This window comes from Rutidosis leptorrhynchoides, chromosome 2 (genome assembly GCF_046630445.1).
Source record: "Rutidosis leptorrhynchoides isolate AG116_Rl617_1_P2 chromosome 2, CSIRO_AGI_Rlap_v1, whole genome shotgun sequence".
NCBI lineage: Eukaryota > Viridiplantae > Streptophyta > Magnoliopsida > Asterales > Asteraceae > Rutidosis > Rutidosis leptorrhynchoides.
This window is the reverse complement of record NC_092334.1, coordinates 662,213,452-662,233,293: the sequence shown is the minus strand read 5'-3', so window position 1 is coordinate 662,233,293 and position 19,842 is coordinate 662,213,452.

The window sequence follows — 19,842 nt, the reverse complement described above, 5'->3', positions numbered from 1 at the left end:
AGCTACCATTCAAGCATTGAGATGGCTCCGTTTGAAGTACTTTATGGTAGAAAGTGTAGGTCTCCGATTTGTTGGAGTGAAGTGGGGGATAGACAGATTACGGGTCCGGAGATAATACAAGAAACTACTGAGAAGATCATCCAAATTCAACAACGGTTGAAAACCGCCCAAAGTCGATAAAAGAGCTACGCCGACATTAAAAGAAAAGATATAGAATTTGAAATTGGAGAGATGGTCATGCTTAAGATTGCACCTTGGAAAGGTGTTGTTCGATTTGGTAAACGAGGGAAATTAAATCCAAGGTATATTGGACCATTCAAGATTATTGATCGTGTCGGACCAGTAGCTTACCGACTTGAGTTACCTCAACAACTCGCGGCTGTACATAACACTTTCCACGTCTCGAATTTGAATAAATGTTTTGCTAAAGAAGATCTCACTATTCCGTTGGACAAAATCCAAATCAATGAAAAACTTCAATTCATTGAAGAACCCGTTGAAATAATGGATCATGAGGTTAAGAGACTTAAACAAAACAAGATACCGATTGTTAAGGTTTGATGGAATGCTTGTAGAGGACCCGAGTTCACCTGGGAACTAGAAGATCAGATGAAGAAGAAGTACCCGCACTTATTTCCAGAAGATGAGCCAACACCTCCAATCGCTTAAAATTTCGGGACGAAATTTATTTAACGGGTAGATACTGTAGTGACCCGAACTTTTCCGAACCTTTCTATGATTATATGTTTAATGAAAACTATATTTACATGATTAAATGTTTCCAACATGTTAAGCAATCAAACTTGTTAAGACTTGGTTAATTGAAACGGAAATTTTGTAAACGTCTGATTACCCAGTTTGACCAATGATTCACGAACGCTATAAGTTGTATATGACATGATGATACATAAATGAATATATATATGTTTAACATGATATAATGATCATCAAGTATCTCATTAAAAATAGTAACAATAAGTTATATACTTAAAAAGGAGACTATTGACGTATGAAACTCGAAACGATACATATAACGATTATCGTTATAACCACGTCTTACTAAAAATATATGAAGCATATTAATACATTGTTATATTATATATAACATGATAATATGATAATTAAATATATCATTAAGTGTATTAACAATGAACTACTTAAGTAAAAACAAGACTACTAACTTAAGGATTTCGAAACGAGACATATATGTAACGATTATCGTTGTAACGACATTTAAATGTATATATCATATTAAGATATATTAATATATCATAATATCATGATAATATAATAATTTAAAATCTCATTTGATATTATAAACTTTGGGTTAACAACATTTAACAAGATCGTTAACCTAAAGGTCTCAAAACAACACTTACATGTAACGACTAACGATGACTTAACGACTCAGTTAAAATGTATATACATGTAGTGTTTTAATATGTATTCATACACTTTTGAAAGACTTCAAGACAATTATAAAAATACTTCTACTTAACAAAAATGCTTACAATTACATCCTCGTTCAGTTTCATCAACAATTCTACTCGTATGCACCCGTATTCGTACTCGTACAATACACAGCTTTTAGATGTATGTACTATTGGTATATACACTCCAATGATCAGCTCTTAGCAGCCCATGTGAGTCACCTAACACATGTGGGAACCATCATTTGGAAACTAGCATGAAATATCTCATAAAATTACAAAAATATGAGTAATCATTCATGACTTATTTACATGAAAACAAAATTACATATCCTTTATATCTAATCCATACACCAATGACCAAAAACACCTACAAACACTTTCATTCTTCAATTTTCTTCATCTAATTGATCTCTCTCAAGTTCTAACTTCAAGTTCTAAGTGTTCTTCATAAATTCTACAAGTTCTAGTTACATAAAATCAAGAATACTTTCAAGTTTGCTAGCTCACTTCCAATCTTGTAAGGTGATCATCCAACCTCAAGAAATCTTTGTTTCTTATAGTAGGTTATCATTCTAATACAAGGTAATAATCATATTCAAACTTTGGTTCAATTTCTATAACTATAACAATCTTATTTCAAGTGATGATCTTACTTGAACTTGTTTTTGTGTCATGATTCTGCTTTAAGAACTTCGAGCCATCCAAGGATCCGTTGAAGCTAGATCCATTTTTATATTTTCCAGTAGGTTTATCCAAGGAACTTAAGGTAGTAATGATGTTCATAACATCATTCGATTCATACATAAAAAGCTATCATATTCGAAGTGGTAAACTAGTAATCACTAGAACATAGTTTAGTTAATTCTAAACTTGTTCGCAAATAAAGTTAATCCTTCTAACTACAATTTTAAAATCAACTATACACATGATCTATATCTATATGATATGCTAACTTAATGATTTAAAACCCGGAAACACGATAAACACCATAAAACCGGATTTACGCCGTCGTAGTTACAACCGGGGGCTGTTTTGGTTTGGATAATTAAAAACTATGAAAAACTTTGATTTAAAAGCTATACTTCTGGGAAAATGATTTTTCTTATGAACATGAAACCATATCCAAAAATCATGGTTAAACTTAAAGTGAAAGTATGTTTTTCAAAACAGTCATCAAGATGTCGTTCTTTCGACGGAAATGACTACCTCTTTCAAAAATGACTTGTAACTTGTATTTCTGACTATAAACCTATACCTTTTCTGTTTAGTTTCATAAAGTCAAGTTCAATACGAAACCGTGGCCGCTTAAATCACTCAAAACGGATTAGAAATGAAGAAATGGCGAGCAAAACAAAATTGGTAAAAACTACTCATTTTAGCTACGTGAAAATTGGTAACAAATCTATTCCAACCATAACTTAATCAACTTGTATTGTATATTATGTAATCTTGAGATACCATAGACACGTATACAATGTTTCAACCTATCATGTCGACACATCTATATATATTTTGGAACAACCATAGACACTCTATATGTGAATGTTGGAGTTAGCTATACAGGGCTGAGGTTGATTCCAAAATATATATAGTTTGAGTTGTGATCAATAATGAGATATGTATTCACTGGGTTGTGGATTGATTCAAGATAATATATATCGATTTATTTCTGTACATCTAACTGTGGACAACTAGTTGTAGGTTACTAACGAGGACAGCTGACTTAATAAACTTAAAACATCAAAATGTATTAAAAGTGTTGTAAATATATTTTGAACATACTTTGATATATATGTACATATTTGTTATAGGTTCGTGAATTGATCAGTGGCCAAGTCTTACTTCCCGACGAAGTAAAAAATCTGTGAAAGTGAGTTATAGTCCCACTTTTAAAATCTAATATTTTTGGGATGAGAATACATGCAGGTTTTATAAATGATTTACAAAATAGACACAAGTACGTGAAACTACATTCTATGGTTGAATTATCGAAATCGAATATGCCCCTTTTTATTAAGTCTGGTAATCTAAGAATTAGGGAACAGACACCCTAATTGACGCGAATCCTAAAGATAGATCTATTGGGCCTAACAAACCCCATCCAAAGTACCGGATGCTTTAGTACTTCGAAATTTATATCATATCCGAAGGGTGTCCCGGAATGATGGGGATATTCTTAAATATGCATCTTGTTAATGTCGGTTACCAGGTGTTCACCATATGAATGATTTTTATCTCTATGTATGGGATGAGTATTGAAATATGAAATCTTGTGGTCTATTATTATGATTTGATAATATATAGGTTAAACCTATAACTCACCAACATTTTTGTTGACGTTTTAAGCATGTTTATTCTCAGGTGATTATTAAGAGCTTCCGCTGTCGCATACTTAAATAAGGACGAGATTTTGAGTCCATGCTTGTACGATATTGTGTAAAAACTGCATTCAAGAAACTTATTTCGTTGTAACATATTTGTATTGTAAACCATTATATAATGGTCGCGTGTAAACAGGATATTTAGATTATCATTATTTGATAATCTACGTAAAGCTTTTTAAACCTTTATTGATGAAATAAAGGTTATGGTTTGTTTTAAAATGAATGGAGTCTTTGAAAAACGTCTCATATAGAGGTCAAAACCTCGCAACGAAATCAATTAATATGGAACGTTTTTAATCAATAAGAACGGGACATTTCAGTTTTGAAGTCAAAGTATAGAATTTGAAAGATGTAAGAATCTAAGAGTGATGTTTTCTGTTAAATCTTTGCTTGAATTCTGATTTTTTAAAATCAGAATATGTAAATGAATTTGTATGGAAACGATTGTATATCGCTTTGAGCATAGTTAATAATTTTTGAATCAAAGTTGAAGAATGTACGGTATAACATATTAATTGTTAACTTATATATTTTCCGAGTATTACCTACCCGTTAAAGATTTCACAATTAATACTTTGTATAAAAGAATTTTTTTTATTACCGTCTTTATGAAAATATATGTATGTATATTTTCTTCAGATGTAATACAGATTTGATGGGTTAATATCATATTAAGTTCATTTGATTTTTGAATTGAATGAATAATCTCTAAAACATTAAGGATTACATAATCTTCACGGAGTATTTCACTAATGAAATCAATACTTCATTATTTATTCTTATTCCTCGGTGAAGAATGTTGATGCTCGTGGAATTTTTGTGAACCTTACAATGCATAGATGATGTTTTCTGGAAAGTTTTGAGTATGTCGAAAATGAAAATGTAAAATCAATTATGTAATTGAATAATACACTTGGTTTATTAGGAAATGGAATTCATTGAGTTGAAACAGAGATTTATAATTAACGATGGTTAAGTTGTTAACGAAGGATGTACATCATAGCATATTAGTAATATGAATTAACCGAGTAGTATCTACCCCTTAAAATTTACACATAATAGCTTAGTATGAAAAGATTCATGATGGTTTTAAAATTTATATATATAAGATATACATATAAATTCTTTAGATGAATTGAGTTATTACTTCAGAACTCATTGATACAATATACTCGTTGTTGACTCGTAATGATGTCCACGGTGCTTTCTTGAACTGACGGAGCTTGTGATGTTAGAGGTACTGCTGATTCTGACGATGTTGACAGCACTGACTGTGCTGGTGAGGCTAAGGGTACTGTTGATGCTGTTGGTAAAACAAGTCTAGCTTGTATCTTACACCATTCTGATAAGGGTTTCTACTCTATCTGATTTAGGGTTAAGGCTAGAATATATAATCTCTAAACTTTAGAAATTACATAATCGTCGTAGAATGTTTCTCCGATGAAGTTATGAATCCATACTTCATCGTTTGTCGTTGCTGGTACTTCTTGGTACCTATGGTGCGTATGATGTTGATATCCGAGGTACAGATTGTGATGTTGAGGCGTGTGATGCGGATGTGGTTGTTGGTGGTGGTAATGATCCTGTTGGTGTGGATGATGGTGGTACCGGTTATGTTGCTGGTGTTCGTAACCCTTGCACCATATTCTCCAAAGCCACTACCCGAGCATGAAGCTCGTTGACTTCTTCTATTATACCGGGATGATCGGTGGTTCGGACGATCGGATAAATAAGATTTATAATATGGGATAGTATATAATTATGATGAGATACTCTGGAAATGAGAGAGAAAATAGTATTACGAATAGGTTCGCCGGTAAGTGCTTCAGGTTCTTCGCCAAGAGGTGAATGTGGTGGATGGAAGGGATCATCTTCTTCTTGTCTCCAATGATTAAGCAGGCTACGAACCCATCCCCAATTCATCTAGAATAGGTGATGGCTGATTGGTTGATCCATTCCGGTTACACTTTCTTCAGAGTTCAGGTGAATATCCATATCGGAATAGCTGTCGAAATTTAAGGAATTTGAACTAGATACGGGATACATCTTGTATAATTAGAGAGATGATTTTTGATATGAAATAGATTATAGAATTTAGATTGGTACTCTTCAATACATAACTTACATATGTATATATAATACCAAAATCCCGTAAATTACGGAGAAATTTTTGGAAGATGGCAGTCAAAGTTTACTGTACTAGATATGCCAAGATATAAATTTTATCTATACACTATCTATGCAATCAATGCAATAAGACGCGTTTAGACTTAATATGATAGACAGGTAATTTCTGACAAGAAATGATAAGCAAAACTTTTGACATGCAGACACAGTCGAAGTCCAGACTTACTAATGGATCCTAACAACTATCAGTTAGACACACTTATGCAAGACCTGGTTCACTAGGACCAACGCTCTGATACCAACTGTGACGACCCATCCAAATCCATCTGGACGAACACGTCATTCATTGATTTCATTGCGAGGTATTTGACCTCTATATGATACGTTTTGTAAACATTGCATTCTTTTCAAAAGGTACACAATAAACGAATATCAATTTCTAAGGTTTTCAACGTTTGATGATTTCTACATATAGACAATCACCATAAATAATAGTTTACCATAATACATCCGTTGACAATGAAGTCAAAATAAGATACACGGTGATGATTTTGTGAATGCAAAGTTTTCTTGAATAAAGCATGTATGACTCCATGCACATAGCTTGTATCACATATAAGCAAACAGCGAAAGACTTCTAGAAACCTGAGAATAAACATGCTTAAAAGTGTCAACACAAAGGTTGGTGAGTTCATAGTTTTAATGTTGCGCATAATCTGTATATAAAGGTGAATCAAAAGTTTTCAGTTGTTTCATCCAGAAACGTTTATCAAAATATTCTACGAAATTGAGCACCCTGGTAACTAAACTTAACATATATATATTTTATACCCTTTGTATAATCATCTTAATAATACATGCAAACCAACGTGTACGCTTCTCAAATAGCATACGTCCGTTAAAAGGCTAGCGCTCTAGCTCGGACGGGGATATAAAGCCCTATGGATCCATATACTACTACTCGCGCCCACAAGTTCTTATAACTGGCAGTTACTAGTTACCAAAGCTAAGGGATTTTCGGTTCAAACTCAGTGTAGAATTTAGTATGTACTTGTATCCATTGCGTTTAAAATAAAGTGCATGTATTCTCAGCCCAAAAATATATATTGCAAAAGCAATTAAAAAGGGAGCAAATGAAACTCACCTTAGCAGCACATAAGGTCATTCATCAAAAAGTGACCGTAACTCGGAATGCAAGATTAACCGTAGATCTCAACCTAGAGAACATATGTTGGTCAATACATGACAAATAAACTAGGTTGGGTTATAGTGTATCACAATCCTAATGCTCGAGATCGACATACAAAAGTTATCAAAAGTCATTTCAAAAAGTCAATTTTGACAAATGTTCAACAAAACGAGACGTGCCTAATATGAGGATTCATTTACTTGGCTAGTAGTATTTTATCAATCTCATAAACAGGTTGTTTAAATATTAATTGCAGATTCAAAAGCAATTCCAATTAATGTCAATTATAATTCAGTTGACCATATCTTTTGATTCGTTCATCGAAATTACGCGATTTCTAAATGAAAAGTTATTGATTTTTCGCCAGCTTTCCGAAAACATGTATATCATATACCTATATGTATTTAATTCGTGATTCATTATAAACTGTTTAACGATAAAATTTAGCATACAAGCATGTATAAATATATACTCGAGCACTAGACATGTATACACTATGAATATATAAAAGATAAGATATGAATGCTTACGTATCAATATTGAGATTCAATATTGCATGAAAGTACGTAGACGCAACAGAGATGATAAATACTATGTTTGACTTGCGAACAATACCCATGAACATTACTCATAACCTCCATAGCTATAACCCATAATTTCCTTAGTTCTATCCCGTTTGAAGCTTGTTTTGAAAGTGACACGCTCATGACCTCGTCATGAGAACAAGAACATCGGGCTACAACTATTAAACAAAACGTTCCCACAAGTGACGGAGTCGGTAATTGGGGTAAGAAATGAGGTTTTTAGATTGTTATGGGACTTTTGGACATTACGTAACCCTCGTCCCTTTGACGACGTTACAACACGCTGTCTTATCAACGGCCATAACGGTTATGTTCCACAAGACCAAGGATGAGAAATAATCCTAGTAAAACCAGAATGCATGACTTGTTTCTGGACGTATGAATTACGTGTCTTTATTGCCTTTGCAGAACGACTTGTGTACTAGCTAGAATTATCTTCACAACCATCTTGTATCAAATTTATTGTGTGCTATATTTCATGTTATATGTAAAATAAGCGGTATTGTAAGTTTGTAAAATATTGTGTAAAAGTTTGAACGCGAAATATTATTATAATCAGTTTTTCATATAGAATTGTAGTGGTTGAATTGTATATTAGCTACTAAGTATGAACTTAACGGGTAGGTACTACCCGAATTTAAACTTATAAAACGCTAATATGAAGAAAAAGCTTTTATAAATGAGTTCATATTATGCTACGAAATACTATTAACTACTCTTAATATTCTGTATGATTAACTTGTTCCATTTGACTATTTTGAAGGAAATGGCACCGACTACTCGACACACCGTGAATATGAATGAATAGGAATTCCGTACTTTTCTAGCTTCAAACATAGCCGCAGTACAGGCTGCTCTACATACCAACAATAACCTTGGATCTAGCAGTACAGGAAATCGTGTAGGATGCACCTACAAAGAATTCACTGCCTGCAAACCTTTGGAATTTGATGGAACCGAAGGACCGATCGGATTGAAACGGTAGACCAAGAAGGTCGAATCGGTGTTTGCCATAAGTAAGTGTACTGAAGAGGACAAAGTGAAGTACGCTACGCATACCTTCACAGGTTCTGCGTTAACATGGTGGAATACCTATCTAGAGCAAGTGGGACAAGATGATGCTTACGCACTATCGTGGTCAGCATTCAAGCACTTGATGAACGAGAAGTACCATCCCAGAACCGAGGTCAATAAGCTCAAGACAGAACTTAGAGGGTTACGAACCCAAGGATTTGATATTACCACGTACGAAAGACGATTCACAGAATTGTGCCTATTGTGTCCGGGAGCGTTCGAAGATGAGGAAGAGAAGATCGACGCGTTTGTGAAAGGATAACCGGAAAGAATCCAAGAAGATATAAGTTCACACGAGCCCGCCTCCATACAACAGGCATGTAGAATGGCTCACAAACTAGTGAACCAGATTGAAGAAAGAATTAAAGAACAGACTGCTGAAGAGGCCAATGTGAAGCAAGTTAAAAGAAAGTGGGAGGAAAACGGTGATAAGAATCACCAATACAACAACAACAGCAATTACAACAATAATCGCAACAATTATCCCAACAATCGCAACATCAATCGCAACTACAATAAACGGCCCAACAACAACAACAACAACAACAGCAACTACAACAATCATCCCAATAACAATAATAACCGCAACAACAACAACAATCAGAAGCAGCTATGCCAAAGGTGTGAAAAGTATCACTCGGGGTTCTGCACCAAATTTTGCAACAAGTGTAAAAGAAATGGTCATAGCACGGCGAAGTGTGAGGTCTACGGACCAGGGGTTAATAGAACGAAAGGAACAAATGGTGTCAGAACGAGTAATGGCGGAGCAAGTAGTGTCGGAGCAAGTTATGCCAATGTAGTTTGTTATAAATGTGGAAAACCGGGCCACATTATTAGAAATTGCCCGAACCAGGAGAACACGAATGGACAAGGCCGCGGAAGAGTTTTCAATATTAATGCGGCAGAGGCACAGGAAGACCCTGAGCTTGTTACGGGTACGTTTCTTATTGACAATAAATCTGCTTACGTTTTATTTGATTCGGGTGCGGATAGAAGTTATATGAGTAGAGATTTTTGTGCTAAATTAAGTTGTCCATTGACGCCTTTGGATAGTAAATTTTTACTCGAATTAGCAAATGGTAAATTAATTTCAGCAGATAATATATGTCGGAATCGAGAAATTAAACTGGTTAGCGAAACATTTAAGATTGATTTGATACCAGTAGAGTTAGGGAGTTTTAATGTAATAATCGGTATGGACTGGTTGAAAGAAGTGAAAGCAGAGATCGTTTGTTACAAAAATGCAATTCGCATTATACGAGAAAAAGGAAAACCCTTAATGGTGTACGGAGAAAAGGGCGACACAAAGCTACATCTTATTAGTAATTTGAAGGCACAAAAACTAATAAGAAAAGGTTGCTATGCTGTTCTAGCACACGTCGAGAAAGTACAAACTGAAGAAAAGAGCATCAATAATGTTCCCGTCGCAAAAGAATTTCCCGATGTATTTCCGAAAGAATTACCGGGATTACCCCCACATCGATCCGTTGAATTTCAAATAGATCTTGTACCAGGAGCTGCACCAATAGCTCGTGCTCCTTACAGACTTGCACCCAGCGAGATGAAAGAACTGCAAAGCCAATTACAAGAACTTTTAGAGCGTGGTTTCATTCGACCAAGCACATCACCGTGGGGAGCTCCTGTTTTGTTTGTCAAGAAGAAAGATGGTACATTCAGGTTGTGTATCGACTACCGAGAGTTGAACAAACTTACCATCAAGAACCGCTACCCACTACCAAGAATCGACGACTTATTTGATCAACTACAAGGCTCGTCTGTTTATTCAAAGATTGACTTACGTTCCGGGTATCATCAAATGCGGGTGAAAGAAGATGATATTCCAAAGACTGCTTTCAGAACACGTTACGGTCATTACGAGTTTATGGTCATGCCGTTTGGTTTAACTAATGCACCAGCTGTGTTCATGGACCTTATGAACCGAGTGTGTGGACCATACCTTGACAATTTGTCATTGTTTTCATTGATGACATACTTATTTACTCAAAGAATGACCAAGAACATGGTGAACATTTGTGAAAGGTGTTAGAAGTATTGAGGAAGGAAGAATTGTACGCTAAGTTTTCAAAGTGTGCATTTTGGTTGGAAGAAGTTCAATTCCTCGGTCACATAGTGAACAAAGAAGGTATTAAGGTGGATCCGGCAAAGATAGAAACTGTTGAAAAGTGGGAGACCCCGAAAACTCCGAAACACATACGCCAGTTTTTAGGACTAGCTGGTTACTACAGAAGGTTCATCCAAAACTTTTCCAGAATAGCAAAACCCTTGACTGCATTAACGCATAAAGGGAAGAAATTTGAATGGAATGATGAACAAGAGAAAGAGTTTCAGTTATTGAAGAAAAAGCTAACTACGGCACCTATATTGTCATTGCCTGAAGGGAATGATGATTTTGTGATTTATTGTGACGCATCAAAGCAAGGTCTCGGTTGTGTATTAATGCAATGAACGAAGGTGATTGCTTATGCGTCTAGACAATTGAAGATTCACGAACAAAATTATACGACGCATGATTTGGAATTAGGCGCGGTTGTTTTTGCATTAAAGACTTGGAGGCACTACTTATATGGGGTCAAAAGTATTATATATACCGACCACAAAAGTCTTCAACACATATTTAATCAGAAACAACTGAACATGAGGCAGCGTAGGTGGATTGAATTGTTGAATGATTACGACTTTGAGATTCATTACCACCCGGGGAAGGCAAATGTGGTAGCCGACGCCTTGAGTAGAAAGGACAGAGAACCCATTCGAGTAAAATCTATGAATATAATGATTCACAATAACCTTACTACTCAAATAAAGGAGGCGCAACAAGGAGTTTTAAAAGAGGGAAATTTAAAGGATGAAATACCCAAAGGATCGGAGAAGCATCTTAATATTCGGGAAGACGGAACCCGGTATAGGGCTGAAAGGATTTGGGTACCAAAATTTGGAGATATGAGAGAAATGGTACTTAGAGAAGCTCATAAAACCAGATACTCAATACATCCTGGAATGGGGAAGATGTACAAGGATCTCAAGAAACATTTTTGGTGGCCGGGTATGAAAGTCGATGTTGCTAAATACGTAGGAGAATGTTTGACGTGTTCTAAGGTCAAAGCTGAGCATCAGAAACCATCAGGTCTACTTCAACAACCCGAAATCCCGGAATGAAAATGGGAAAACATTACCATGGATTTCATCACTAAATTGCCAAGGACTGCAAGTGGTTTTGATACTATTTGGGTAATAGTTGATCGTCTCACCAAATCAGCACACTTCCTGCCAATAAGAGAAGATGACAAGATGGAGAAGTTAGCACGACTTTATTTGAAGAAAGTCGTCTCCAGACATGGAATACCAATCTCTATTATCTCTGATAGGGATGGCAGATTTATTTCAAGATTCTGGCAGACATTACAGCAAGCATTAGGAACTCGTCTAGACATGAGTACTGCCTATCATCCACAAACTGATGGGCAGAGCGAAAGGACGATACAAACGCTTGAAGACATGCTACGAGCATGTGTTATTGATTTCGGAAACAGTTGGGATCGACATCTATCGTTAGCAGAATTTTCCTACAACAACAGCCACCATTCAAGCATTGAGATGGCGCCGTTTGAAGCACTTTATGGTAGAAAGTGCAGGTCTCTGATTTGTTGGAGTGAAGTGGGGGATAGACAGATTACGGGTCCGGAGGTTATACAAGAAACTACCGAGAAGATCATCCAAATTCAACAACGGTTGAAAACCGCCCAAAGTCGACAAAAGAGCTACGCTGACATTAAAAGAAAAGATATAGAATTTGAAATTGGAGAGATGGTCATGCTTAAAGTTGCACCTTGGAAAGGCGTTGTTCGATTTGGTAAACGAGGGAAATTAAATCCAAGGTATATTGGACCATTCAAGATTATTGATCGTGTCGGACCAGTAGCTTACCGACTTGAGTTACCTCAACAACTCGCGGCTATACATAACACTTTCCACGTCTCGAATTTGAAGAAATGTTTTGCTAAACAAGATCTCACTATTCCGTTAGATGAAATCCAAATCAACGAAAAACTTCAATTCATCGAAGAACCCGTCGAAATAATGGATCGTGAGGTTAAAAGACTTAAGCAAAACAAGATACCAATTGTTAAGGTTCGATGGAATGCTCGTAGAGGACCCAAGTTCACCTGGGAGCGTGAAGATCAGATGAAGAAGAAATACCCGCATCTATTTCCAGAAGATTCGTCAACACCTTCAACAGCTTAAAATTTCGGGACGAAATTTATTTAACGGGTAGGTACTGTAGTGACCCGAACTTTTTCCATGTTTATATATATTAATTGAGATTGATATTTACATGATTAAATATTTCCAACATGTTAAGCAATCAAACTTGTTAAGACTTGATTAATTGAAATATGTTTCATATAGACAATTGACCACCCAAGTTGACCGGTGATTCACGAACGTTAAAACTTGTAAAAAAACTATATGATGACATATATATGGATATATATATATAGTTAACATGATACTATGATAAGTAAACATATCATTAAGTATATTAACAATAAACTACATATGTAAAAACAAGACTACTAACTTAATGATTTTTAAACGAGACATATATGTAACGATTATCGTTGTAAAGACATTTAATGTATATATATCATATTAAGAGATATTCATACATGATAATATCATGATAATATAATAATTTAAAATCTCATTTGATATTATAAAAATTGGGTTAACAACATTTAACAAGATCGTTAACCTAAAGGTTTCAAAACAACACTTACATGTAACGACTAACGATGAGTTAACGACTCAGTTAAAATGTATATACATGTAGTGTTTTAATATGTATTTATACACTTTTGAAAGACTTCAATACACTTATCAAAATACTTCTACTTAAAAAAAATGCTTACAATTACATCCTCGTTCAGTTTCATCAACAATTCTACTCGTATGCACCCGTATTCGTACTCGTACAATACACAGCTTTTAGATGTATGTACTATTGGTATATACACTCCAATTATCAGCTCTTAGCAGCCCATGTGAGTCACCTAACACATGTGGGAACCATCATTTGGCAACTAGCATGAAATATCTCATAAAATTACAAAAATATGAGTAATCATTCATGACTTATTTACATGAAAACAAAATTACATATCCTTTATATCTAATCCATACACCAACGACCAAAAACACCTACAAACACTTTCATTCTTCAATTTTCTTCATCTAATTGATCTCTCTCAAGTTCTATCTTCAAGTTCTAAGTGTTCTTCATATATTCTACAAGTTCTAGTTACATAAAATCAAGAATACTTTCAAGTTTGCTAGCTCACTTCCAATCTTGTAAGGTGATCATCTAACCTCGAGAAATCTTTGTTTCTTACAGTAGGTTATCATTCTAATACAAGGTAATAGTCAATTTCAAACTTTGGTTCAATTTCTATAACTATAACAATCTTATTTCAAGTGATGATCTTACTTGAACTTGTTTTCGTGTCATGATTCTGCTTCAAGAACTTCGAGCCATCCAAGGATCCGTTGAAGCTAGATCCATTTTTCTATTTTCCAGTAGGTTTATCCAAGGAACTTAAGGTAGTAATGATGTTCATAACATCATTCGATTCATACATATAAAGCTATCTTATTCGAAGGTTTAAACTTGTAATCACTAGAACATAGTTTAGTTAATTCTAAACTTGTTCGCAAACAAAAGTTAATCCTTCTAACTTAACTTTTAAAATCAACTAAACACATGTTATATATCTATATAATATGCTAACTTAATGATTTAAAACCTGAAAACACGAAAAACACCGTAAAACCGGATTTACGCCGTCGTAGTAACACCGCGGGCTGTTTTGGGTTAGTTAATTAAAAACTATGATAAACTTTGATTTAAAAGTTGTTATTCTGAGAAAATGATTTTTATTATGAACATGAAACTATATCCAAAAATTATGGTTAAACTCAAAGTGGAAGTATGTTTTCTAAAATGGTCATCTAGACGTCGTTCTTTCGACTGAAATGACTACCTTTATAAAAACGACTTGTAACTTATTTTTTCGACTATAAATCTATAATTTTTCTGTTTAGATTCATAAAATAGAGTTCAATATGAAACCATAGCAATTTGATTCACTCAAAACGGATTTAAAATGAAGAAGTTATGGGTAAAACAAGATTGGATAATTTTTCTCATTTTAGCTACGTGAAAATTGGTAAAAAATCTATTCCAACCATAACTTAATCAACTTGTATTGTATATTATGTAATCTTGAGATACCATAGACACGTATACAATGTTTAGACCTATTATGTCGACACATCTATATATATTTCGGAACAACCATAGACACTCTATATGTGAATGTTGGAGTTAGCTATACAGGGTTGAGGTTGATTCCAAAATATATATAGTTTGAGTTGTGATCAATACTGAGATACGTATACACTGGGTCGTGGATTGATTCAAGATAATATTTATCGATTTATTTCTGTACATCTAACTGTGGACAACTAGTTGTAGGTTACTAACGAGGACAGCTGACTTAATTAACTTAAAACATCAAAATATATTAAAAGTGTTGTAAATATATTTTGAACATACTTTGATATATATGTATATATTGTTATAGGTTCGTGAATCAACCAGTGGCCAAGTCTTACTTCCCGACGAAGTAAAAATCTGTGAAAGTGAGTTATAGTCCCACTTTTAAAATCTAATATTTTTGGGATGAGAATACATGCAGGTTTTATAAATGATTTACAAAATAGACATAAGTACGTGAAACTACATTCTATGGTTGAATTATCGAAATCGAATATGCCCCTTTTTATTAAGTCTGGTAATCTAAGAATTAGGGAACAGACACCCTAATGAATCCTAAATATAGATCTATTGGGCCTAACAAACCCCATCCAAAGTACCGGATGCTTTAGTACTTCGAAATTTATATCATATCCGAAGGGTGTCCCGGAATAATGGGGATATTATTATATATGCATCTTGTTAATGTCGGTTACCAGGTGTTCACCATATGAATGATTTTTATCTCTATGTATGGGATGTGTATTGAAATATGAAATCTTGTGGTCTATTATTATGATTTGATATATATAGGTTAAACCTATAACTCACCAACATTTTTGTTGACGTTTTAAGCATGTTTATTCTCAGGTGATTATTAAGAGCTTCCGCTGTCGCATACTTAAATAAGGACGAGATTTGGAGTCCATGCTTGTATGATATTGTGTAAAAACTGCATTCAAGAAACTTATTTTGTTGTAACATATTTGTATTGTAAACCATTATGTAATGGTCGTGTGTTTACAGGATATTTTAGATTATCATTATTTGATAATCTACGTAAAGCTTTTTAAACCTTTATTGATTAAATAAAGGTTATGGTTTGTTTTAAAATGAATGCAGTCTTTGAAAAACGTCTCATATAGAGGTCAAAACCTCGCAACGAAATCAATTAATATGGAACGTTTTTAATCAATAAGAACGGGACATTTCAATTACCACCACCAACAACAACATCCGCATCGCACACCTCAACATCACAATCTGTACCTCGAACATCAACGTCATACGCACCATAGATACCAAGGAATACTAACAACAACAAACGATGAAGTATTGATTCATAACTTCATCGAAGAAATATTCTGCAGAGAATATGTAGTTTCTAAAAGTTTTAGAGATTATATATTCTAGTACTAGTCAAAAACCAGATAAGATTAATATTATGTTAACTCATTAAATCCATTATTACATCTAAAGAAAATATATATGTAGGTATATTTTCATAAAGATTGTAATTAAGAAAATTCTTTTGTACAAACTGTTAATGGTGAGAATATTTTAACGGGTAGGTAATAACCGAGAGATATATAAATTCACAATTAATATGTTACATTCTTCAATTCTGATTCAACAAATTATCAACTATACTCACTACTTTCACACAATATATATTCTTTTATAAAAATCAAAACAACCATCCTCATCCAAATTTGATTACATGTTCTGATTTTGAAAAAAAAAAATTAGAATCCAAGACAAGATTTAACAAAATACATCATTCTTAGATTCCTAAATCTTTCAAAGCTATACTTTGACTTCAAAACTGTGCTAGAACATTATATGTATATTAACGATTACAATCTGTGTTCAAACCCTAGGAAAATTCCTGAAGACACTTCAAATAATGAATCATCGAGATGATGATCCAATCACATGTTAACCGCAGTCTTATACCTGAAAAACCCTCGAAACTAAAGTCATAGATTAATACATATCCGTGTCAGACCCTTTGACATTTATTAGCTAAAATAACTTTTCAATCCCTTTTCAAAATAGACAGTTTTGTCACTACTCCAGCAAATCACCTTCAATTGTTCATTCGAATAAGCCTTATTATATCGATTACCCCTTCATCATTTTTACTGGAGAACCTTTCATATTCCACCACATTAGCAGTAAACTTATCAGCAACCATAATGATCTATGATTTTCTAAAAAATTGTTATATTTATCAGAACCCTATCATTTACTCATCCGCATCTTGTAACGAGAATTGCCATACGACTCATCGAGAATTAGCAATCAGTATTTTGAATCTCGTAGCAATTTTATGCCAACAGTTATATATATACATATAAAGTCTACCTTCAAGACTTACAGACTTTGAATGTGAGGTTTCAGAAAAATACCTTAAACCGCGAACTAGTTCTCAAAATTTTGAAAAGTACTGATGAAGCAGCAAAAACTGTAAACGACCTTAACAGTAAAAAGTTTGATGATAAAGAATAGTGTGTTGGAAAAGCTCAGAAAAAGAAAAGGGTTGGAACTGGAAAACGGATTGAGCAAAGTATAAAGGAGGCTGTGGATAAATCACAAGGACGAAACCTGTCTTCAAAGAATCAAAATGATTCAGTATCTGCTGAAGCCATTAACGAATACCTTGCTTCCGAATCTAAACCCTTGCGGACAATATTCTTCATCATCCTATGATATTAGAAATTCTAAGATATCATCGTATCTTTCATTATAAATATCCTCCATATTTCTGGAGATAATTCCATAATCATTCTTATCGGAAATCAATTTTCTCCTTGCGATATCTGTGTTACATCATAAGAGAAACTATTTTAGTTTCTAAATTCTGAAACCTTAGAGTTTAAAATATGAATATTTTTGAAGTGGTGTTGGGAGCTGAAGCATGAGTTAGTATAATATAATGACACTTGATCAACGTGATTATATTACAGTAAGTCATGCTGAGTTTCTAAATGGAACGTGATGATTCACAGATCATAACGACATCATGCGCTATGTCATACGACTCTTGTATTCTAGTTAATCATTAAAATATCAAAAAAATATTTCTTGATGATTCTGTCTTTTCCAGGGTATTCTGGTAATTTAACAAATTAAGATCGTGCCATTACCATTTTCTTCTTAGAACATTAACAATGTTCATTCCAAAATTCATATCTACGAATTCTGGACCATTACAAGCAATGCTTAGTCACAAGAAGAAGAAACGAAGGGACAAAACTCCGAAATAGAAATGGGGGTATAAATCGCAGCAAATAAAAGAAAGCATTAACTGGGGATGATAATAATTATAGAAGACAGAAGCAGAAACTTTGAAATATAAGGGAGAATATAAAGCCCGATAACAACACATAAATTACAAACCGTGTATATCAATGTTTATCGCAACATAAAGACACGGGAGAATTAAAAGCACTATAACCCCAAGGGCAAAGTAGAAGTAAGCAGATTCCTCCGGTGGTAGATGAAAAAGAAGAATGACAGATATGAAAGTTAGGAGTATATCAAGAATCAGAACTGGATGAAGTGTTTTTTACAATCTTTTGAAAATATGAAATGAGGAAGAAGATGTAAGAGTGATGAAAATAATGAAACGGAAGAGGTCAATTTATAGCGAAATATAAAACATAGCAATCGAGGAAAATTACGCATTTAAATCAAAAGAAATCTTAATTTCCTTAAATTCTGAAGAATCAAATCTTATTTAGATTATGAAGATTTTCTATTCCTTAAATTATGGAAATCAATCGTTAATACGTCAAGAGTTAAGACGAATCTCTATTCTTCATTTCACTCTTTTACGACAACTTCTCTCATACGCTTCGAATAATCGGATTGTTTTATCCATATTATTCAACGGTGATAAACTCTATTTATCAACACGTATATGTCATGAAAACATTTTTATTGTTAGTCATGACGACCTCACTCAAATTTCGGGACGAAATTTCTTTAACGGGTAGGTACTGTGATGACCCGAAAATTTCTGACCAAATTTAAACTTAATCTTTATATGATTAACATTTACGACACGATAAGCTAAGTCTATAAAACTGAATCTCAAAATTTTTGAACTACTCAAATACCTTTCAGTTGTTCTTGACGATTCGCGAACAATTATATGTATATAGATACATATATATATATACTATAACTTGAAAATGTAACAATGTATTAATTGTTTGATACCGTACATTAAACTTATTGGTTTAAATATTTATTTGAATATATATAATAAGTTGGAATTGTATGAATAACTTGCGACGTATATTTAAAACGTGTTTATGAATGTTGAAAATATATATTAACTTGGTCATAAAACGATTTGTTATTATATATATATATATCAACAAATAGCGAGACAATGATTTATAGAAGTAAATGACCAAAACACTCGAAAGTTTAAGATACACTTTGAATGATATAGTTTATTGATAATTTAAGACTATATTTTGACAAAGGTACGAGTCACAAAACGTAAATTGCGAGTTTTCTAAGCGTACGAAAATGCGTTCGAGAAACCGGAACTGGGACATAAGTCGAGTGACAACGTACGAGTCATCGGAACGAAAATTACAAGTCAACTATGCACATGAATTTAATATAATATATAATTAATTATTTAAATTATATATATTATATATATTATATTTAATTATGTAGACAAACAAGAAAACAA